The sequence below is a fragment of the Caretta caretta genome, chromosome 10 (assembly GCF_965140235.1).
Source record: "Caretta caretta isolate rCarCar2 chromosome 10, rCarCar1.hap1, whole genome shotgun sequence".
Classification (NCBI taxonomy): domain Eukaryota; kingdom Metazoa; phylum Chordata; order Testudines; family Cheloniidae; genus Caretta; species Caretta caretta.
In genome coordinates this window covers 76722850-76747905 of record NC_134215.1, presented here as the reverse complement: position 1 = coordinate 76747905, position 25056 = coordinate 76722850, and the positions used below count along the sequence as shown (strand labels likewise).

At 40.9% G+C, this 25056-nt stretch overlaps 1 protein-coding gene across 7 annotated transcripts in view; it reads right to left on the bottom strand.

Moving 5' to 3' along the window:
* MEF2A (myocyte enhancer factor 2A) overlaps positions 1-25056 on the bottom strand; it is a 161104-nt gene that overhangs the window by 120077 nt on the left and 15971 nt on the right. The window contains exon 2 of one of the 7 annotated variants that reach the window (XM_048866040.2): positions 4165-4394. The exons of the other annotated variants lie outside the window; for them this stretch is intronic. The gene's annotated coding sequence lies outside the window, so the exon portion shown is untranslated. The remainder of the gene's footprint in view (positions 1-4164; positions 4395-25056) is intronic. 7 annotated transcript variants of the gene reach the window in all.

Genomic DNA, 25056 nt, shown 5'->3' with positions numbered 1-25056 from the left:
ATCTACTATGTACAAACTCAGACATTGTCTGCTCAGAGGACCTTACAATCTACAGCCAGATAAACAAGTAGATTAGAAGTGGAACAACTATAGACAATTTATATATAAATCAACTAAACTCACCCCCCAAAAATATAGCAGGATTAAGTTTTGAAAGGGACTTAATATGACAAGAATAGGGGCCATGTTGATGAGTTTACGGCAGAGGTAGGCAAACTATGGCCCACGGGACCATCCTACCCAGCCTGAGCCCCCGGCCGGGGAGGCTAGCCCCTGGCCCCTCCCCCGCTGTCCTCCTTTCTGTGCTGCCGTGTGGGCAGCAGGGCTGCGAGTTCCTGCCACTCTGGAGGGAGCGGCGGTGACACATGCGCAGCGGTGCAACTGTTGGGCAGGGGTCCCAGGGGGCAGTCAGGGGACAGGGAGCGGTTGGATGAGGTGGAGCGGTCCGGGAACAGGGGGGTTGGATAGGGCATGGAAGTCCCGGGGGGCCTGTTGGTGGGGGGGTGGATAGGGGGTGGGATCCCGGGGGCAGTCGGGGGGGTTGAATAGGTCGGGGGTTCTGAGGGGGGCAGTCAGGGGGCGGGAAGTGGGAGGGGGCGGAGGCCTGGTTGTTTGGGGGTGGGGGGGGCGCACCACCTTCCCTACCCGGCCCTCCATACGAGTTTCGCACTCCGATGTGGCCCTCAGGCCAAAAAAAGTTTGCCCACCCCTGGTTTAGGGAGTTATTTCTATGCAGAGCAGTTCAAAAAGCTTCTAAATGTATTTATACTAACTCTGTTGTATTGCCAAGAGTTATTTCTTAAATAACTCAAAAGTATTAAACAATTTTTCTAATTAAAATTACAGTTAAAAAAGATAGTTAATACTTAAAATAATCTGGACAGAAGCTGTGCCTTCCTTGGTGTCTTATACAGCAACAACCACATCCTAAGTGCTCTACTTAAGATGACACTGACATTCAGGCCGTCATTAGCACTTCACTTGCAAGATCTAGAATGAATTTCCAGTTCCCCCTATATTCTTTCATCTGGACTTAGTCACTGATCTATTGCAGTACTCCAATCTTTCCTTCAAAGTCATACATAAAATGTTAGCTTCCTTTTCTGCCTTAGCATGTTTGAACTAAGTTTTTAGAAAGTAAAAAAACATTCAACTTTTTAGTTCAACTCTTTTCCTCACTTTGAACTTGTATGAGAAAGTGTCTCTGAGCAAGTCATGTAAATTAAATGCAGGAGGAACATGAAAATTATATATCCATTTTACAAACTTTAACTTTAATACAAAAGGAAAAAAACACTGTATAATCTTTTATATGGGAAAACCTTGACTGATAGGGTTCAATTATTTGTTTTAAATGACTACATTTATCACATGAGATCACTTTGACCCAGAGTTCTATCTATTTAAAACCAAAGATATAAAGAACTACAATTTACTAAAAGTACTAGATGCTAGAAACAGTTAGGTTAAATAAAGTTGCTATTTGTCAAACGGTGTAAATGACAAACACAATATATTTTTATTCACTTTACCAATAAAGGGTTTGTTTCAAGGTCAAATATTTTCATAGCATGGTATTATTTAACACACAGATAGATTAAATACATGTACCACTCATGATTTTTAAAAGCAATTTTCTAAAACTGAGGCGCAACTGACATGCTCCAATCAGGTAAAAGCAATAAGTAATGGAATTACCCATACATCTGAAAGGTGACTAAAAGACTAGTAAATGGATTAGAAACCATGTAGCATAGAGCTATGAAAGGCTGGGTGGGGTGACCACAGGCCAGCATCTGTAAGAACCAGCAGAGGGAAAAGAAGATGCCACAGGCTAGCAGCATTTCTAAGGCCATTGTTTTTGATGATTTAACTGACTTGTTTAGGTTACTAAATGACATATTTTTGGTGTTGCAGCCTGGTGTAAAACTTTTCAATTTGATTGTCTTATAGAGAAAGCAATTTTGACAGTTTGTATAGATCTGATCTATTTTATGAATACAAGCAAACATCAGAAGGAAAACTGACTGAATAACCTCTGTTAAAAAGAAAGTCTCCATTTCTGTATAAAGTGTAAGTATTTAGTCACATTTAGAAACCTGGCTTCAGTTAAGAAACAGATTATAATTTTTTCCCCTAAAATTTATGGGGGTGGGAAGTTTCTGATCTCTCTTTCAGAACTAGAATTTGCTGACAGAAATTTAACATTTTGAAGCTCAATTTACTGAAATTTATACACAATTGAAAGTTGTACTTTAAAAGAATATCTTACCGAGTAAGTTTTTAATTCTGAATACAATATTCATGCATGTTTCTAAAGATTGGAGGTGGTCCTCTGATTAAACTCAAAACTGCTTTTAACCACATTTTGAATGAATTGTGTAGCAAGAGCATAATCAATTTGATTTTAATGAAAATGATTTGTAACATGAATAGGTTTATAACCAGAAACTAACTATATATGATGTACTTTTTCCTTTCTTAAAGAATGCATTCTACAAATGTGTCTCTTTCAAACAATTAAGTTTTATAGTAACAGGAATTAATTTAATATTGTTGTGGGGTTTATATCTACAAAAATAATTTTGTTCGAACTTCATGTAAAAGTTAATAAAAATTCTGACTAAAAGATAGGTGAATTGGATATCCCCTTTTAAAGTGGATTCTTCTTCCCAGATAATTTAATTAAGTATCTCAGAACATCTCAACTTCCAATAAACATTTTTTCTCTTCATGACAACTTGATGTCTGATAAAAAGAAAAGGAGTACTTGTGGCACCTTAGAGACTAACCAATTTATTTGAGCATGAGCTTTCGTGAGCTCTGATAGTTAGGGCACAGGTCTGGAAACCTGGCTGGAAACTCTGATACATCTTACAACTCCAATTTCCCGTGTGACATTAAGCAAGTCATTTCAACCCATCCATAAAAATGGGGATACCTAAATTGCAGTAATCTTGTCATGTGTTTTGAGATCTTCGTATAAAAACTACTCTGAAAGAACAAACTCTGGGCTCAATCATACAAATACTTACACATGCTCAACTATACGACAGTGAATAGTCTCATTGATTTCAATGGTATTACTTATGGTAGTAAACTTAAGTACACGTGTATTTACAGAATGTGGGGCCTATGAGATTACCCATTATTATAGGAATCTCTCTCAAACTGATTTCTGTGACATCACTTTAAATATCCATCTTTGCATCAATAACTAAGGATATTCCTATTAACAATACTGCAAGAGATGCTTCTAATTTCCTTCTCTTAAATTTCATCATTTAGAAGCAATATTATTCTTATGAACTTATCTGAGAAGCAACTCTTAACTAGCCTCTTTTATTGCACCCATTAGGGCATATACAGTGACATATTTTATTTAAAATATTTGTGTTTTGCTATGGACAACTTCAATTTTAAAATGCTTTATTTAAACAAGGGTTTATTTCAATATAACAAGGAAAAAGTAACTTCAACTCGTTTTGCTAAATATAGTTACAGATGAATATTTGAAGTTCTTCTGTACTCTTAATTGTAACTTCTAATACACCCCCACAAAGTTAAGGGAAAGGAGAAAAGGCAGGGGGAATACATATTAACAGTTTACAACAGCTAGTTGAAGAAGAGAAAAATAAGCAAGCATTTCATTCGTCTGAAAAAAACCTCTAAAGGTTTATTTTAAAATCTTGCAAATTAAAGACGTTCTTAGACCCTAAGGGGGGAAAGAAGGGGTGAATTGTTTTTGTGCTGCAATTCAGAAAAAAAAAATCCATGATAGTTAGCCATTACCACTTGTTTAACATTATTAACATAACTTCATCATCATTAAAAAGTTCTTACAAAATTCTTTCTGCTAAAAGTCTACACATCTTGGCATTCAAGAACATTAAAATTAACTTTCATAAACTCTCTCTTGATTACATGAAACAAATGAATCTTCCAGATGATAATTCCAATGAAAGAGCAGAACACTTTACTTTTGATCTAATAAGTCCATCAAAGAAACTGAGCACAGAGTATGATTCCACACTAGCTGTAATCTCCATTTTAAGGAGACCTGTCATATTATTTTAAATTTTATTCCAGGCCCAAGAGAACAGTCTGTATAACTACTACGCTAATCTTAAGTGTATATTATGTGGGAAAAGAATAGCTACTTACCCTACAATAACTGTGGTTTTTTTGAGATGTTGTAGACAATGTGGATCCCACTGTAGATATGTATGTGGCTCATGTGAGAGAGTTCAGATTTTTTTTGAATAGTAAAATCCATCAGAACTGTGCATGCACTCCATGCCTTCTCCTGCTCCCTAGTGAGAGCATGAAGGGAGGAATGGCTGTGAACCTCCCTCAGTTCCCTCACCATTTGAAGTCCGTGGTAGCTGAGACCTCTGAAAGCAAGGATAGAGGATGGGCTGGTGTGAGATCCACAGGGATTATAATATTTCGAAGAACTACAGTTACTGTTTGTTCTTTGAGTATGTGTCAGTATGGATCCCACTGTAGGTGACTAAGCAGCATCCTCTCAGAATGAGAATGAGGAATTTCAGCCGCATCAACTGAACAGAAGTTGAAGTACCGTTCTTCCAAATTTGGCATCTGCTCTAGCCACTAAATCCAACACATAATGCTTGACAAAAGCGAGCAAATTACACCACATTCTCGCCTTGCAGATCTTGGAAACTGGCACATTTCTGAAACAGGCTGACTATATCACTTGAATTCTGGTGGAGTGAACCTTGATGTTTGGTATGACAGATACACTAGCTAACTGACAGCAAAGCAAAATACAGAGGATATTGAAATGGATACACAATGTAAGAAGATGCTTTGAACTTCAGAACACCTGGACAGAGTTATAAATAGACGGGGCAATAGGCTGAACAATTTGGTCATTAACGTAATAAAGCCAAGTCCTGGATACATCTAGTGTATATAATTTATTTTCTCCTTGTGCAGAGTGTGGCTGTAGGAAGACAACAGGCAGCTTGATTGACTAGTTCAGGTGAAATTCAGAGACCACCTTAGGAATGAACCTCAGGTGAGATTGCAACAGTTTTGTCCCTATGGAATGTTGTTAATTATAGGCACCTGAAGTGCACTCACTTTCCAGGCTGTCCTAATAACCACTAGGAACACTGTATTCAGAAGGAGGTGTTACGGGGGCAATTTGACAGAGATTTGAATGGAAGCTCTAAAGGTCTCAGAAGAAATAGATTGAGGTCTCAGGCAGGGACCTCTGACTGGTGGGTGTGTAACAGCCCTTTAAAAAACTTTGATACTATAAGGTGAGAGAAGACCAAACATAATTGTACAGGTGGATGACAAGTTGAAATCACCATGAAATGGATCTTAATAGAGCTAAATAAGAGGCCAGCCTGTTTTAAATGCAATAAGTAGACAAGGATCTGTAGCAATGAGGCCTGGACCAGACCATGATGGGCTGTCCATATCGAGAACTTTTCCATTCAGATGAATATGTTACTCTGATGCAGAGCAGGAAAGCACCTATCCGAGTTTTCTGGACCTGCAGGAAGCAATCTCCATCTGTGGCACTCAACCAGCCAACAATCATGCTATCAGGTTCACTAACTTCAAGTCTGGATGGAGTATCTGGCTGGCCATGGTGTTGTGAGATCAGGTCTGGACACTGTAGGGAGAAGTAGTAGATCCATTGGCCAAAAGGTGCCTTGGCCAGTATGGAGCTACGAGAAAGATCAAAGGCTTGTCACATGATTTTGGAAATCATCTCGGGGAATCAGTGGAAAGGCCTTGAGAGGCCCTGAAACCACTGCAAAAAGAAGGTGTCCAGTAATGAGCCCAGACTTTTACCACCTCTGGAACAAGAGTTCAAGTACTTGGCATTGACACTGGAGGCAACCAGGTCTATTACTGGGGTCCCCCAAAGTAGGAATATTGGCTTTATGATGGATTTCCACAATGACGATTCCAGAGAGGTAACTGACTACTTAGGAAATCCACCAGGTTTTTGCTGACATCCAGGAGGTGAAGAGCCATCAGAGGTCATCCTGTGTTGGTAACACCACGTCCAGAGCCTGATGGCTCCCAGACAGAGGAGAGAGAAATAAGCGAGAAGGTGCACACTTATGTAGATGACATCTCTGTGATGCACATAAGACCAGGGGTTCTCAAACTGGGGGGTCAGGACCATGAGGTTAAAATATGATCGCAAGCTGTCAGCCTCCACCCCAAACCCTGCTTTGCCTCCAGCATTTATGATGGTGTTAAATATGTAAAAAAGTGTTTTTAATTTAAAAGGGGGGAAGGTCACACACAGAGGCTTACAATGTAAAAGGGGTCACCAGTACAAAAGTTTGAGAACCACTGCATAAGACTGCACTGTAGAGTTTTGAAGAACAGGTAGGAATATTATGCAGGCTGGCCTAATAGTTCTGAGCTCCAGAATACTGATGTGGAGCCCTATGCCTCTTGCATTTGTAGATAGTCCAGGTGGGCTCCCCAACCTGAACCTGATCCACCCATAACTAAAAGTTTTTATCAGGGATGGGGCAGAAAATGGTACCCCTCCACACACATTTCCAGGCTTCTTCTAGCAGCTAAATTGTGTGGCAACGCATGGTGGGATCACCACCTTCTTGTTCACCTGGTGCATTGCTGGGGAACAGATCAAACTGAGACAGTGTTGGAGTGACCATAGGTGAAGTCTGGCAAGTGGTGTCACGTACACACACACACACAAACATATGGCCAAGCAACCCCAGAAACATCCACACAGTCTTACTCTGGTTTGATTCTACCCTGCAAAGCAATGACTGCTGTAACAGGAACCTGTTTTCAGGGAGGTATGCTCTTGCCAAACTGGAGTTGATCAGGACTCCCATAAGCTCTGTTGTCTGTAATGCCATTTTTTGTAAAGGGGGGAAGGAAGTATTTTTTGTAGTTCACTAGTAGACCCAGCTGAAAGAACAGGAAGAAGGCACATTTCAGGTGTGCCGCAGCCTTCGGTTGGGATCTGCCCTTAATCAGCCAATCTCTGGTTCAATGGTAAACATGAATGCCTTTTTCGTCTGGGGTGTGTTGCTACCATTGCTAGGCATTTTGCGAAGACTCCCCGTGCTGTGGAGAGTTCATATGGCAGTGCCTTGTATTGGCAATGGTTGGGTCCCACTGTGAATCTTAGGTACTCCTTGCAGGTCAGATAGAAGGATATAGGAAAGTACGCATCTTGCAAGTAGTGAGACACAAATTAAATCTTCAGCCTGGAAAGATGGAATGACTGAGATTAAGTATTACCTTCCTGAATCTGAAGCAAAATATGTATTTGTTCAGTCTCCTCAGGTCTAGGATAGGATCAAGACCCCCTTTTCCTCTTCTGGAGAAAGAAGTAAGGAGTAGAAAGCTCTTCCTCTATTCATCATTCCCACGGTATCTCTTCTACGGCTCTCAGATAAACAAATGAGAAAGCCTCATTGCTTTAACAGGCTCTTGTGAGAAGAGTCCCTGAAAAGGGATGGGAAAGAAGGGCAGGTAGGTGGAATGGAAGTCTAAAGGGTAGCCATGGGTAATGATGTCTAATGCTCCTTTGTTGGGTGTGATAGCAACCCAGGCCTGATGGAATGAAGCAAGGTGATTCCTGAAGGATGGGCTTTAGATGGGCTCTGCTGTGGCACTTGATACTCTTATCAAATTTGATGCCTCGGAGAAGGAGCTGGGTTGGCCTGGAGTACCTAGCACTCTTCTGCTGTTGATATTCTGGCTCTTGGTCTGGGAATAAGGTATTCTCTGCTCTAGCTGGGGTTGATACAAGACATTCTGCAGGGAAATAGTATGTAAATCCCAAAGGACCTTAATATGGCCCTTGAATCCTTGAGGGACTGGAGCACTTCATTTGTATTCTGGCTGAAGAACTCCATTCCCTGAAAAAGCAAGTCCTTTACTGTGGCCTCTGCTTCATGTGATATGCCAGATGCCTGCAGCCACAAGGCTTGTCTTGGTAAAGGCCATGGCCATCAACCTTGCAGCCATATCACAGCACCCATGCATCTGCAGTGATGTTTTCTTGACCAGCTTCCCCGTTCCCTGATGAGGTTTTTCATTTCATCCCTGCCCTCCTGCTGAACTTTTGCAAGTGGGTTACTCTCTCCCACAAGAAGTAACTGTACTTCTGTACTGCAACTGTACTTGGTAGTTCACCAACCAAAGCTGAAAAGAGGGCTTTGAACACACAAGTCTAACGTCTTAGGAGTGCCCTTATTGGACTTTGACTTCCCTTGTGCTACAGATACAATGCAGAACTCTGGGTTTGGATGGGACTACAAGTTCTCAAAACCTTTCGGCAGCACCCAATGCCTTTTCTCCAAGTATTTGGAGGAGGAACGAAATAGTGTCTGAGGTTTTCAGTAGCCCTTTGGTTGGTTCTAGGATCCCTTCATTAATTGGAAAAGTGATTCTGACTGAGGACATTGTACTCAGAATATCAAATGAAACTTATCTGGTATAAAAGGAGTCTCAATGTTCAGGGTCTCTGCAATTAAGGACATGAGGTCCTGAAAACTTTAAAGCAGAGGTTCCCAAACTGTGGGGTAAGCCCCCAGAGGGGCATGGAGGAATGTTCTAGGGGGGCGCCGTTGGGGCCCGGGCCAGGAGGGAAGGGAACACCACCCAGCACTATGCTGGGAGGCCCCCGCCTTGGCCCCACCCCCAGCCATGGCCCCAGCCTTGGCTCCCTTAGCCCGGTCCATGTCCCCCCCTCCTGGAGCTGCAGCCTTGCTCACGGCCCCAGCTATGGGGGTTGGGGAGACAAGGACTAGGGCAAGAGGGGGCATAAGGTAAAAAATTTGGAGACCACTGCTCTAAAGTCATCTCTTGACAGGGTGGATGCTGGTGATGCTACTTTGATTAGGAGTATTTCTTAGGGAAGATGGGGGGGGGGTCATTGTCTCTCTATCATCTCCTGTTCTAGTATGGCTAGTCTAGCCAACAAAGCCACCAGGAAGTGTGATTGTTTCTTTTTTCTGGACATGTGGGAAGGTGATCTGCTCCTTGACATATGGGAGTACTGTCCCCAATAAGGCCAGTATGGACAAGTTGTTATAGTCTATCAGTATTGGCCAGGTTGTGGCTGGCTGCCCCAGTGCCAGTCACTGCTCCATGCTCGTTGGGTTGGCACTCTGAAGAGGGGCTCCCTGACAACCTCATTGGGTTCTTTAGTCAGTGGCAGGGGAGAGGGTTCCCTGCTTGATGCCAGAGAGGAGGGAAGAAGGAATACATCTTTCTGAAGTGTAGCATCGAGGGATGGTACAGAATTCATAACAGGTCCCATGCTGGCTGCTTCTATGATGCTGGGTGTGATATGGATGCCTCTTAGACATGGGCATCAGTATCAAATTCAGTGTCTGGCTTCTTGTCATGCCTGATTTCTTAGGTGCTTTGTCCTTATAATGCTGTCTAGTCTCTCTCTCTCTCTCTCTCTCTCTGGGAGTTCCCCTTGGTCTCAAAGGTACACATATACTCACAATGGCTACAAGAATCCGTATCCCATTTATGGGCAGGCACAGGTACCAGCTTTAGAGCTTGAGCTTGGGCGGTCAGGAGGGGAGCTGGCATGGTCAGAGCCAGAACTACCAGCACCGAAGCTGTGCCTAGGCACTACGGACTTCACAGATATTTAAATGGTCAATATCATCAGTGCTTACTCTAGGATTGGGCTGTGGAGAGGACATTGCCAGAGTATGAAGAGTACTCAAAGAAGCGCTGATTGATGCTAGCTTACCTGGTCTCACTCTGGTTGTAACCAACAACTGAGTCTTGTGACAGGGTCGGGCCAGATGGCTACAGGAGAGTAACAGAAGGCAGATATTAGCCCCAGGTTAAGTAGGTCCCTTTTCCGTGGGTAAGGTAACGGGGAAGGTTCCAGAACAATCAGGAACCTTCTGGAGACAATTAAGACAGGCTGATTGGCTCCAAGTGTTCTAATCAAGAAGCCGCTAGAATCAATTAAGGCTGGCTAATCAGGGGACCTGAGTTTAAAAAGGAGCTCACTTCAGTTTGTGGTGCACGTGTAAGGAGCTGGGAGCAAGAGGCCCTAGGAGCTGAGAGTGAGAACGCAGACTGTTGGACGACTGAGGAGCACAAGCATTATCAGACACCAGGAGGAAGGTCCTGTGGTGAGGATAAAGAAGGTGTTGGGAGAAGGCCACTGGGAAGTAGCCCAGGGAGTTGTAGCTGTCACACAGCCGTTCCAGGAGGCACTCTAGACAGCTGCATTCCACAGGGCCCTGGGCTGAAACCCGGAGTAGAGGGCGGACTTGGGTTCCCCCCAAACCTCCCAACTCCTGGTCAGACATAGGAGGAGCTGACCTGGAATGTGGGTTCACGAAAACGGCCCAACTGAGGGCTGCCGTGAAGCTCCAAGGCGAGCAAATCTGCCAATAAGCACAAGACCCACCAAGGTAGAGGAGGAACTTTGTCACAGTCTGAAGTGACCCACAGGGACTGCTCAAGTAGATGTAAATTGAACTGCGTGTCCCTGAACCTGTGGATCCTAGCAGTGAAGGACCTGCACACAGACAAATTACCTGGGAATGTGGCTCTCTCTTAGGCAGAAGAGGCTTCTGCTGTGTCCATCCCTGGGGGATGGGGAGGGATCAGTCCATTGCAGGACAGGCATGGTCTGAACCCTGAGAGTTTGGACTTCATCAGAAAGTGGGATAGTTGACACAAAGTGCTTCACCCCACTGTACCGGGAGGGGTGGAGGGTGCAGAGTGGGAATGTCAATTGATTTTTTTCTTCCTTCTTTGGAACTTCCTTTAGAGAGAGAGTGTGAAGACAGAAATCACCAAACGTGAAACAACCAACCAATCTAAGATCTCTGATGCTTTCGCTGAGCCTCATCTTGCTGCCAACAGGCGGTAAAAGAGACCTAAGGAATGGTTACAGCCATTCCACCCTTTAAGCCCTCACATGGGAGGCACAGGACACATGAACAACCCCAAAGGACACTGCAGTTCAAAAAAAATCTGATTGTGTGCATACAGTATATAAGCACCTACACTGGAATCCATACTGACATACCCAAACAACCTTGGATCAAACTAAACTATTAGCAGAAATACAAAGTTTTGTTTTAAATTTCTTAATTACCATAGTCTTTACTTTAGTAATAAGTGCCATTTGAGTCAACCTGAAAAAACAAACTGGATGATAATTTAGCAGAAGTGAAGTTACCACATGGCATTACATGCGCACAAAGTGTAAGAAAAAATTATATGTACACACAAGCGTGCAGGAAAAGTTATTTCTGTACACTAAAATCCAGGCTTCAATTGTGTTTTTACAGTATACTTCATCTACTCCATCCATATATTTAAATCCCAAGATTTCTGATAACATATGAACATGTAACTAGAAGATGAATCACAGCCAATTATAAAATACAGATTTCAGAGTAACAGCCGTGTTATTCTGTATTTGCAAAAAGAAAAGGAGTACTTGTGGCACCTTAGAGACTAACCAATTTATTTGAGCATAAGCTTTCGTGAGCTACAGCTCACTTCATCGGATGCATACTGTGGAAAATACAGAGTTTCTATACAAACACACACCAAGAATCTTTTCAGAGCTACATCCTCTGGCCTGCAATAAAGCTCAACTGTTGTGAATATGTTATGAAATAAAGAATGAGACACTGCACTCCCTTCTCTCTTCTACATGCTGGTTTGAAGAACTATAGCAGCTGAAGCAATGAATGATGATGGGTAGCTGGCAACAGCTGAGATACCAATGCCCCAGTCTTCAATTTCACCTGCATCAGCAAAAACAGAGCCTAGAAGAGACAGTGTGACTAGGGCTTGACATGTTCAGCTGCTTTATTACAGTCACTATTTTTTTGTATTAAAAAAAAAGCGGCTTCTTTCCCCTCTCCCTCCACAAAATATGGAGATCCTTTTAATACATTTACTTTGAAATATTGGGCTAAACCTCTTCAATTATCTACAATTAAAATGCAGACATTGCCATTCAGCATAGACGCATAACAAAATTTAACTCCAGCTACATAACTTAGTGCAAGAAACTGTTCTTATCCATCCCATCCCTTCCCTTCATAGTGTTACGTAGCTCTGCCTACTCCCCCCCCCCCCCCCCAGTTACCATTGCCTTAGAAGTTTTGTACTACTGGACTAAGTTAAAACAATTTAGATGCATCATACAAAGCCAACTACTGGGAACAGCTCTGATATTGAATGGAACTAAATCAGGGTCCTCTGCAGATTGCTCATCCATGCCAGAACTGGGAAGGGATACAGTCAGTGGAGCTACAAAACAACATGGAGCACCAAAATCTGACAACTCTGACTTGCAAAGAGTTCAGTGGGAAATGCCCCCACGTCATCTCGACGGAAAAGGAGGGGCAGAGAAAGAGAAAGTTATGTTAGTCAGACTGGCAGGGGAATGAAGAGCCCAAAGGAGAGGGGGAGAGCACATGCCTGAAAATGTCAGGGCTGGGCCCTAACTCCTCCTTGGGCACTCCACTTCCATTAGCAAAGTGTGGGGGGAACAGGTGAGTTGGGCTGGCCAGCATGCCTCCCTCCCCCACATCAATCTAAACCCCTTCCCAGGCTTTTACGGTTCTTTGGATGGTCACAATTTGCTGCCAGTTTCCACTGCAGATATAGGCTAAAAAGGCCAGCTTCCAGTAGTAAATGAGACCCAGGATTTCACTGGTCTTTGAGACTGTAGCTAAAAGGGAGATAGGGACCCCTGTCCGAAGACTTTTTTGGAAACCTTTACCTCCCACCTTGCAAGAGCAGAGGATTCATAGGAGTTGAATTCAAGGGGCAGACTAAGGAGGGTCTACCATAAGTTGTATGGTACAAGCCTTGTAACCTTGACTACACATAGTTAAATGCCTGGTGTGAGAGACAGGAGGCGGGAGGGAGAGAAGTGGGAGGATGGCATATAGGACTCCTCCCAAGTGTTAATAAAGTTGCACTTTGATGCTTAAATCCATCCCTGTGTCTGTCTTCATTCATGTGCATGTTGTGATCAAGTACAAGTAGAACCCTGCTACTGTAGGCCAAATGGTGTGATCACAGAAGAGCACTGATATAATCACCAGGTTTTCAAACCTGTTACTGATTGACAAAACTTTTTCCACAGCACAAAATTTAAAAACCACAGATAAAATATTTATGTTGCTTCTGACCAGAGGTGCCAGAACAAGGGAAGGCCAGGGTCTTCCCACTTTTTACTAGCTGTAAGGGCAAGCAACAGGGGAAGGGGTGGAGAGAAGCGAGCGAGAAGAACAGGGGCAGTCTTGGGGGGAAAGAGGCAGTGTGGGAGCAGAGTCTCAGGGCAAGGGGCAGCACAGGGAATCACAGTTCAGGCACCTGTGCCGCCCCCCCCTCCACCCCCCCGACACACACACACACACACACGCATACTCACTCTCTTAGGGCACTTCTGCCACTCCTGCTTCTCATCATTAGTCAGTAAACTGTAAACTGGTCAGTACTGTATTCACAGTGGAGTTTTGGTAAGTCTGATATATATAAACCTTTAATCTTATTACACTTCTTTGAAAGCAGAAAATGTATGTTACATTTCTCTCTGCACAGTATCAAATAAAATTGTGATTAGTTAGAACTGCAACAGACATGTAACTGGCACTTACAAAAAAATGTAAGTGCAAAAGAAAAAGAAACAGCAGCTAGGGCGGTCAATCTCAGTTAACTCAAGCAATTAACTCAAAACAATTAATTGCAGTTTTAATCACACTATTAATAACAGAATACCAATTTAAATGTATTATAAATATTTTGAATGTTTGTCTACATTTTCAAATACAATACAGAATACAAAGCATACAGTGCTAATTTTATATTTTTAATTACAAATATTTGCACTGTAAAAAAGATAAACAAAAGAAACAGGATTTTTCAATTTGCCTCATACAAGTACTGTAGTGCATTCTCTATCGTGAAAGTGCAATTTACAAATGTAGATTTTGCACTCAAAACCAAAACAATGTAAAAAACTTTAGAGCCTACAAGTCCAATGTTTAGCATATTGGCACATAAATGCCTTGCAATGCCAGCTACAATAGTGCCATGTGAACAACTGCACTCACTTTAAGGTGACACTGTAAATAAGAAGCGGGCAGCATTATTTCCTGTAAATGTAAACAAACTTGTTTTTTTAGCAATTGGCTGAACAAGAATTAGGACTGAGTGGGCTTGTAGGCACTAAAGTTTTACATGGTTTTATTTTTGAGTGCAGTTATGTAAAAAAAAGTTCTACATTTGTAAATTGCACTTTCAGGATTAAGAGATTGCACTGTAATACTTGTATGAGGTGAACTGAAAAATACTATTTCTTTTGTTTATCTTTTTTACAGTGCAAATATTTGTAATCAAAAACAATAAAGTGAGCACTGTACACTTTGTATTCAGTGTTGTAATTGAAATCAATATATTTGAAAACGTAGAAACATCCAAAAATATTTAAATAAATAGTATTCTACTATTGTTTAACAGGGCGATGAAAACTATGACTAATTGTGATATTTTTAAATCTCATGATTAATTTTTTAAATAATTTGACAACTCTATTAGCAACAGAAGTCTAGTCACTCACCACAACCGTATCAAGAGTCTCACGATATTTGTAGCTTTTCTTAAATATCCAGATGCTAGAGTTGTGTTGATTCTCAGGTTTCATTAAAAAAAAAAAAAAAAGCTTTTAGCCCCGACACCTTGGGGCGAGTGATGAGGGATGTAATTTGAGGGCATGTCACACTAGTATGTCACACCCTAATTGGCCTTCATGGACCCTCCTGGCATGCACTAAGAAGTTTCATAGTGCACATTAATGTAGCATTGTAAAAGGGGACTACATTAATACATACTAGGAAACTTCTCAGTGTTTGCCAGGAGGGTCCATGTGGGCCAATTAGGGTGTGACATATTACTGCTAACTAAAATTTAGAACCCTCTGGTACAGACTACAGCACTGTGTATGTAGATAAGCCTGGAGAGGAAAGCCTATCTAATTTAGCTTTTAGTGAAGTGTAAGATTAGATTAGACTAAATGGGCACATAGCCTGTTTGTTATTTTACAGTCCCTTCTTCTCTAATGCTTTGTGCCAATTAAATAACACATTTAAGTAAGATTTTGGTCAATATCACCTGTCAGATAAGGTATGTGCCGGAAACCCCACTCAGTTCTGTAGGGTGATAAGTGGATTGTACACACAACACAGTGTACTTGGATCCTGGTCTAGGAATGGAGGAACTGCAAGATTTCACCCTCAAGTCAGGTGAGAACAAGAAGCCAACTCCTCTTTTGCGTGCCTTGAGACAGGCCAGAAAGGTCGGAGAGGTGCAGATAGGCCAGTAACTATTGCATTTATGGAATATACTCTCAATTAGTTCACTGAGAAGCTGTCAGATTATTCCTTAATCAGTCTGCAGAGATGAATACTAGTTTGGTGTTATCAAAGAACCCAATATCCCTTGAACCAAGATGTAAAGTATCTCACCTTTACCTTACAAAATGAAGAAAATTAATTCTATGTTTTAATTTTAGCAGTTTTATTTTATTATAATGTATAGCTATTACAATGTTTGTTGCCTAATTTTTTTTTAATTTACTTAAAATCTATATTCCTGGAAATGCTGACTACTACTTTTTTTAACTCTAAAACTAAGTATTCACATAAACATTACAACTTCTATAGCCCACAAAAACTTATGCTCTAATAAACTGGTTAGTCTCTGAAGTGCCACAAGTACTCCTGTTCTTTTTGTGGATACAGACTAACACGGCTGCTACTCTGAAACCTGTTGTTACAACTTCTCTGCTTCATAAGAATTTAGTTGCAGAGAAAAACTTAATACAAATAGAACACAATTTTCTCACAAATAATCCTTTGCAGAGATTATGCAGTGCCTTTGCCACCCACCAAAAAAAAAAAAAACAAAAAAACACTGCGTAGATTTTCCACCAGAGAGAGAGAGACATTTATCAGCAATTAGTACGTAAACAGAAGCGGAATGTGTGCCTGTGTATAGCATTTCTTGTCACTTCATCACAGAATGATGACACTATTAGACCAGATAAGGTATCTTGTTTGCCAAGTATTAACACAGACGGGGAAGTCTTTGGTGTAATATGCGAGTTATATGCATAGTTCTCCCTCCACTTACCAGCAAAGAAAATCAGTACTTAAAGACATCTAAAAAGTGGAGGGTCTATCACTCCCATATCTGCCTATTCCCCTGCCCAGCAATTAATTCTGCCCCTGAAGCCTCAAACCAATCCTATCCCCGAAACAATTTTGCCCCCTTCATCCTTATTGCTACTCCTAATGTTCTTCACATCTGTCTCCCAGGTCTGGGGAGGATGCAACAGGGTCCCCTGTCCCTTTTCCCAGACCAGGTGCTTTAGGAAGGAAGAGGGGACAGGGAAAAAGCAGGAGCCATTTTGTTGTTCACAGGAATGGAAGTGGGAGTAGAGCCACCCTGAGCTGCTGGTTTCTTTCTGCCTCCCCCAAACCCCAACAACCTGGCTCATATTTTAACAGTTCTATTTCCCAGGTCCACAACTCAGCACACTTTAAGCACTGAACAGAGTGGAGAAGTGTTGTGACTGACTTAATTCAATAAAGAACATGGATTCTAACATGAATGCTGCAGTGCTTTGAGAATAAATTTATAGGAAAACCATAAAGATGCTTACTATTTTTATTATTTTAGGATGCTTAAGAACTTGATCTGGTTAAAAGTTGTGGATTTTTTTAAGCCACACAGTCAGTGGGCAATCAAATGGTATCATCCCAGTATTATTCATTTGATGTGGTTTTAAAAAATAATATTATGGCGTCATAAATCTGGGTCCTATTTGTACTTACAGATACATATGTAGCTTGTGCTAAAGATTTCTTTTGCTGCTACTCTTACTGGTGGTTGGTTGTTTTTGGCACAAGAACACAGGAATCATGCCTTTAAAAAAAAACCAAAAAAAAAAAACGATCTCCCCACCATATTTCAAGAACTGAGATTCAACTCTGCATGTCTCTATACAACAAAACTATCACAAACACAGAGCACGCAACTTAAAAGTAATTTGTTCCATATTTTGTCCAGAACAACCTGACCAGTTACAAGCTAAATAATCACTATTTGTTGAGCACCATATCGCAATAAAATTTTTACGTTAGTATTTTGATCATTTCAAAAAAACTTATCCATCTTGACAAATGCTGTGAGGAAAGTCTTAGATTTTGATCTGCTATAAACTGCATTACTGCATTAAAATACAGAAAACAATGTATCAGACAATTGCAATGCATGGCAGTCAACCCCATCCGAAACCTTACTGTCACTTTAAAAGGCAAATAACTTTATAAACTGATGGATTCTTCTTTTTGCAAAGGGAAAATACTGTCAATAGTTGGCAAAGAAGCTAGTCTGATCCAAAGTAACTGAAGCGGTACAGTGACTTTGAGGGGTGAAAAGCTTTCAATGCACAGCATGCTAGGTTTTTCAAGATAAAATTGAAGTGTGCCAAACAACTGATACTGCTTCTCTAGAAATGCCAGATTTGTCATGCCATCTGATCCAATACAAATTATAATAGTCCACTCTAGTAAAATTTAGCTTACACATGGTCAATATTTAACACTGATTTTTGCAATAATTCATTTTTGTAAAATGAAAAATTATGCAAATGGACAAAAAGCATTACCACCATGAGATGCCAACTGACAAGAATTTATATACTTCCAGTGGTCATTTGTAACATTTTTGGCTGTTTAAAAGGGGAATGCATGGTAACTCTGGATGTTATGAATGGTTTTTCAATAGCATCAACTTTGACACTTGCCATTAGACTTTATCAACAATACTTTAATACTAAATTTTAGACTGTGTGAAAATTTAACACCTGTACAACCCTAAGAGCACTGAGAGTTAGACAAATTACACAGATGTAACCGTACCTAGATGCTTGGTTTTATATATTATATCTACATATATAGTAAGAACAGATGGTGTGATAAACAGTGTTTTCCAGCAGTTATGGAAGTCTGAATATGTATCAAATTTTGGAATATACACTTTCAGTACACAATATGCCCAGCGTAGTAGTAAGGAGAAATGATAAAATTCAGTTCTGTAGCCAGTTCAGGATGCAAAAATCTGTAGTTTTATCTGTGTTTTCCTTATTGTTCTCATGAATAAAGTGCAAATGAATCAATTAAAAGAGTTTAAGTATACACACAGTGCTTTTTTCAGGCTCAGTTGACAAGACTTTCCAGCTCCCTCTTCTTTTAAAGAGAACTCTAAAACCCTGAGAGGCAGTTCTGTGACCAAACTCCAGCTTCAACACAAGAGAAGGGCAACTAAGTGGATCATCTTTTGAATCCCAACTTAATGCAGCCAGAAATATTTACGTAGCAGATAAAGTAGAGAAAGACAGACAGCAGAGGAGAAAATAAAGCGTACACTCTGTTCAGCCTGCTAGTCTTTCAAAGTAGCAGGAATATAATAGACAAATCCTCAATTTTCTGGGACATAGGGCATTTTAGGCCTCTCTGTTACAAGCTACATGGGAAAATACATAGAATTATTACAGAGACAAGGTGGATAAGGTAATATCTTTCATTGAACCAACTTCTGTTGGCGAGACAAGCTTTTGAGCCATACAGAGCTCTTCTTCTGCTCGTCTCTTTTACCAACAAAAGTTGGTCCAATAAAACATACTGCCTCACCCACCTTCTCTCTCCAATATCTTGTGACCAATATGGCTACAACATCACTGCATAGGATTATTACAACATAGGTCTTTTTACATGTAACTTGAACACTATTCCAGAAGTAATCAATGAAACATTTTGAACATCTGCATATCACATTGCATTTTTCCCCTACCAGACCACTGCCTCATTCAGCATGTAAATTGGTTGTTAATGAGTCAGGGTTGTATACTGAAATAAGGCTCAGGTGAAGAGGAATACCATAGTTACTGTAGAATCTGGATGGTGTTTTATAGTGAGGCGGTGTAAAGGATTGCAGTGGTGTAAGATATGGGGCCAAAAACTGAACAATAAGGATAAATACTAAAAAGTTGCCTCCATCAGAACATCACACAAACTACATGTTGACCGAGGCAGCAGACTGACAAAAAAAACCAAAATGTGAAGGGATTGTTGTTCATTGTTATCTAAATCTTTGACTGTGGCCTACATTGTCCCCTCTCCAGAGCTCTGGAAAGGATTCTGCCTCCCGCTCCAGCAGCATATGGGAGTCATAACCAGCCTTCAAGAAACAAGGGAAGAATCTCCTCAGCACAGTTCCTATGGTATTATGTTTGCATCCCCTGCAAGCCCTGGCATAGGAGGTTTCACTACATGCATTCTGACCTGAACATATAGTCAGCACTAGTGACGCTACTTCAATTTACAGCAGCTCTAGGAGCTGTTCTAAGTTACATCTGGGACTATTTTGGTCTCTGGGACAGCCCAGAAGAGTCTTAAAGCAAACTTGAGACACCTTCCATCACACTGGGCTGTGCCTTCTGTGATGGACTTCCAAGGTGTGCACTGCACTACCAACCAAGTCTGAAAATGATTACAGTAGGCTTGTATATGCAAAATGTTCCAATGGAGAATATTTTCTTTATATATAGCATGGAAGTGTAATAAGGAAAGCGACTCTTGGAATTTCCCCACCTCATAACAAGTAGAGACAGAGAGAGAGAGAGAGAGTGTGTGCGCGCGCGCACGCACGCACGCCACTTTATTTTATATATTATACACACACACACACACAGCACAAGACATTCAATCCTAGGCTGCTACTCACGGACAAGAAGGCTGCATGCTGATTCCTATGTTGGGGTACATTAAAAGCAACTAAATATCAAGGCCCTAAAACTGAGAGACACCTCAAAAAGCAACACAGAAAAATTCCTAATGAAGATTTCTTTATATTGATTCACAAACAAAACTGGACTTTGAATGAAAAAGGCATTTGTAAACCCATGTTTAAAGAAGATAAGAAATGTTGACATTAAAGACTCGTGTTTTCCATAACTCCCCCCGCACAAATAGATTATGGGGGAAAATAATACACATTGAATGAGATACTGAAATATAAAAAAAGAAGGATTGATACATGGTAAAATTAAAAACTTTGTTAGTTATATTTTAATAATCTGCAATTATGGATAATGAAGGAGTATACACAAAAAGGCACTTGGGCCAAGGCCTTGCCTGACCTGAGTGTGTTTTTGCCAATTTGTCTTTGATATAAAATTGCCAAATTGCTTAAAATAATACTATTGCTGGCAAAATAAGTAATATGTCGTGTTGGAAGATTTAATAATATCTAAAAAAACAAAACCTTTTTTGGGAGGCTCAGGAACAGGGTGACACAGAATAACGTGACCCAAAAACTGCAAAACCAGCAGGAAAAAATGCAGAAGTTGGGTAACTGAAGCTTGCACATGTGTAATATACAGATTACCTGACACCCAAAGGATTGATGTGTTAAAAGCCTATTGGACGAAGATTAAGTAATTTGTGGTAGAGAAATACATTAAAAAAGTCATAAGTGAACAGGGCAAATCAGAGAAACATCAAAACAGAAACTGAAATACAAGACTGAAGGATCAGACCAGGAGATCAGTAGACCATCCAGAAGTATAGGAGAATTTCCCAGGGCCCCAGATTGTGGTAACTTGGGTCCCTACCAATTGCATCTCGTCTGTTATTTGTCTGGCATAAATGTATGTTCAGACACCATAACTGAAGTAAAGGCTAAAACTGATTAAGACTAAAATGGTGGACTTGTGATCCAGCTCCCCAATTTTAGCACAACACCCATCTACTTAGTATTATCAGAAGACCACCGAGGTTATTTCTGGAAGAGCTAGTAGGGCCAGGTTTTGGAACTTCACTTGAAATTCTTATATGCAAGTATAAATCAAATGGAAGTTGAGTTATTCAACTACATTTTATGCAAAGAATAACAAATTAAATATGCAAAAAAAAGTTGGGATTGGTTTACTTTTTAGGCTTACTGGTTATTGTTAAATTTGTGATAATCTAAATATAAAGAATTGTCATGGTTACTTTTCACTTGTTTTATAATCATGCATTTTAAGGCGGAAAATTGTTATAAGTAATACACAAGATACCTACCACATTTTCAAACAAAGGAACATAGTTTAAAGAGCGCTAGGTGCAGAGTGGGCTGTCGAGTATCATTTCTTTTACAGGAATACCTCAAATAGTTTTTCAGTACTCTTCTGATAAAGATAAGAACAAAAGCTAAAACAGGAATTCACAACTTGAAACCACACGAGAGCATGTGATCAGACATACCCTCCTAAAGATGCAGGTGCACTGCCAGCTACATGGGTCTCGCTATTGAATTTAAAGTCATAACTAAAGTAGCTTACATGTTATTCTTGTACGTTTTTTGAGAAACTGAGCTAAGACAGATGGCTTTGATAACATTTGTTAAGAGTTACTATCCATTACAAGAAAGAATTGTGTCTCATTTAGATACTATAATAAAGCAAAGTGTGTTTCCTGACCACCCATGAAACTCTTAAAATTGGACAAAACCCAAATGGTGCTTTGTCCACATGGATCCCACTAATAGCACACATGTTCCACGTACATATGTTTGAAGTCTTTTAGCCAGCAGTGTGTGTTGAGGCTGCACATGTGTTCCACATGTCCTTGCACTGTTTCATCTCAGACCCTAAGAGGAAGTGCAGGCCCATCCACTATTCAGGATCCCTCTCAAATTCAGGAACCCCATACGTATTGGAGGATTCTGAAGTAGCAGAGAAAGAGGATTGGTCATGGGATCCAAACAAAGCATCTCCCAGACTGGTGTTGTGTGGGGTTCTGGTTTTTGTTTGCATTTCTTGTATTGTCCGTGTGTAGCCCACTGGTGGTGGCCAGCAAGCAATTCCCAGACCTTAAAGGAGAAGGGTCTGAGAAGTCCTAGCTAAATATATTGCAGAACCACTCTCCTGAACTTGGCATCTGACCTAGATTCCAGGTCCAGTAAGTAATGTTTTTAAAATGTACTGTCCGAGCTCCATATGATGGCTCAGCAGGTTTCTTGAATAAAGTGTTCTTAAAATAAGTGGAGGAAGTCACTGCATGTATAGTAGAATGGGCTCAGATACCCACAGGAGGGGAAAGTCACTAGTCTGTAACAAATATGATCCACTTGGTGCAGGGACTTGGCGTTCCGGTGTCCTTGGCTGGGATGATCAGAAGAAGGATCCAAAAAGGTGTCTCAGACTGGCACAACCTGTCTATGCACCAGAACTGTCTCACCCAAGAGAGTACTATGAGGATAACTGTGGCTGCATCTCATCTGATCTTCATTATTATTACTCTGGGGATCAGCGGAACTAGACAGAAGGCATACAACAGGTCTTGTGATACCCCCCAAAGGGGCAAGAGAGGAAGGGAGAAAACACATACATGGGGGGGGGGGGTTCATAATCAGGGATTTGTGTGGAACTCTTGACCCATCCATCAGATCTGCTGTTTATTGGTGGGTATGCAGTGTAAACAGAAGAGAAGCTTTCTTCTATGGGAAAATCAGGGTTATTTAAGAGGTTCAGTAGAGCGATATGGTCTCTGCTGTGGCTTTTGGCATGACTGACCTTGGGACCTGAATAGTGTTCATCTGGTAGCCGGAGTGCAAAGCCCTAGGGAACAAAATGTAACCCTAGAGACAGAAGGCATCATCTGTCTTCATGCTGAAGCTTTCTGGCCCCTCCCACAGTAGGTCCTCTATAGTGGCTCATAGCTCCTTTGAAGTGCATGAAGAGCACAGCCAGGAAAAGCTGTGACAATGAAATGCTACAGCAACCAACCCAGCTGTTATATCTGAAGCACCCACTTCTGCCTGGAGAGCGTGAAAGGCTTTGACCTATCCCTCTGTCATGATTTCCTTCAGTTCTACTCTGTAGTCTGGAGGGAATTCATTAAGGAGGATAGACAGTCCCAAATGAGGAAGACTGGTGCCTGTAAATCACTTCTGGAACAATACTCCTGCCTGTCTCAAAGCAACAACTGAGGAGGGCTGACTTAGTTTCAGACACTGTGCTCAATTATGAAGAAACTCCCCGCTGAGGCAGAGGTCCCCACACCAGTGCTGGATGTTGGGATTCAGGGGCTGAGTCTCAAATCGCTGATGCACTTTGGAACTTAAGTTGTACAGTGGAAGTACAGATATATTGCAAAGACTCCAGAGTTTCAGCTGAGTTCAGCAGATTTAAGAGTGGCATCAAGAACTGGACTGGATGTTTCTTGTAGCCCTCCAACAGGAGGATGTGTAATTGCAATGTAGCTTTGTGAAAGAGTGGTGTTAGAGACTGTTTATACAGACACCCAGCTGTTTGCATAGTAATCACCACCCATTTATACAGGACTAGTATTTTAACCATGCTACCAAGTTGTGTTACAACCCTGTAATGAAATGCTAACGGAACTCCAGACAAGCAAAGAGATAAGATACATGAGAAAGGCACAAGAAAAGAGGGAACCACAGCCGCTTCCAAATCCAGAAATTAAAGCTCTATCTATGCACAGTGGGAACAGAACTTCAAGCATAATTTAACATTTGTTTCTAGGAAGGTTCTAGTACAGTTTCCTGACCAGCATTGACAGAGACTGTATGACTAATAAGTATATTATAAAAAAAAAAAAAGAGAGAGAGAGAGAGAGAGACTTCAAACTACCTTGAAGAGGAAGGAAGCCAACAGCCTGGTTTGGTTAGCACATTAAGAAAAAAATCTCCGCACTGCTCAAGGCAAGCATGTTAGAACGTTACTATCTGTAACTGTGTTTAACTACTGTACAAAATAGGTCATTTCTATAGCAGACTTATTGTCCTAACTTTCTCCCTGTGACTAACACTAGTGCAGCACTGGTAGCTGCTATAAATGGAGGCATGCTAGCATAACGGTGGTGCTGGCAATCTCTGGCATTTTAAACCACTATCATCTGAATGGAGCACAGAGTATAGTAGTAAGAATGTCAGTGTGTGATCTACACTATTCCAGTGTTACCATTATATCATTGCTGTAGCGATGGTGAGACAATTTCACAAAAATCTCAGAGTAAGCAGAGTAACCAGGGAGTAAGGAAAAGGAACTTTAAATTGAAGGTTAAACTATTATAAAGATATGCACTGACTTCATATGAAAGTTTGGCCTCATCTAAACTAGTCTGAAAATAGACTTTAGCCATTAGGCTTTAAACTGCAACTGAATCAGATTCCAGAACCAGATGAAGCTGTATGATTTAATCATTTTTTCAAGCTCCATTCCGTGAGGCCTGGTGAACATCAGAGTACATTTTTGAAAAGTTTCTCACTGTTGTCATCACCAGTTCAGCATCACCAACATTAGGAATGTTGAAAACCCTATGGAGGCTGGATTCTGGTCACCAGTATTTTAAGTTTCATGTCATCTAAACCCACTCGGAAGCGGTTTAGTTGATACTAGCGCTTTGTCTATACTAGAAAGGATTATCAGTATAGATAAACTATACAGATTTTAAACAAATCCATTGCCAGTATAGCTTATACCAGTTCTGGGAACAAAATAAGCTACACAGGCAAAAGTACTTGGCCTATATAACTTCATCTACACTAGGGTTTTCACCAGCATAGCTGAGTTGGTTAGGGATGTAATTGTTTTCATACTCCTAATCAGCATAGCTATGCTGGCAAAACTTTGACATACAAACCAGGCCCAGGGCTCCCACTGTCATTGGTTACTGTGATTAAATATTTAGAATCTCCCTAGTGTAGGCAAGACCTTAGAAGATTTTACATGAGTAGTGTTTAAACACTGTTCCTTACTACTCACTTTCCAGAGGATACACAATAGCTATTCTTGACAAGTGAGCAGATGTTTAAAAAGGAAAGGAGTACTTGTGGCACCTTAGAGACTAACCAATTTATTTGAGCATAAGCTTTTGTGAGCTGCAGCACACTTCATTGGATGCATAAAGTGGAAAATACAGTGAG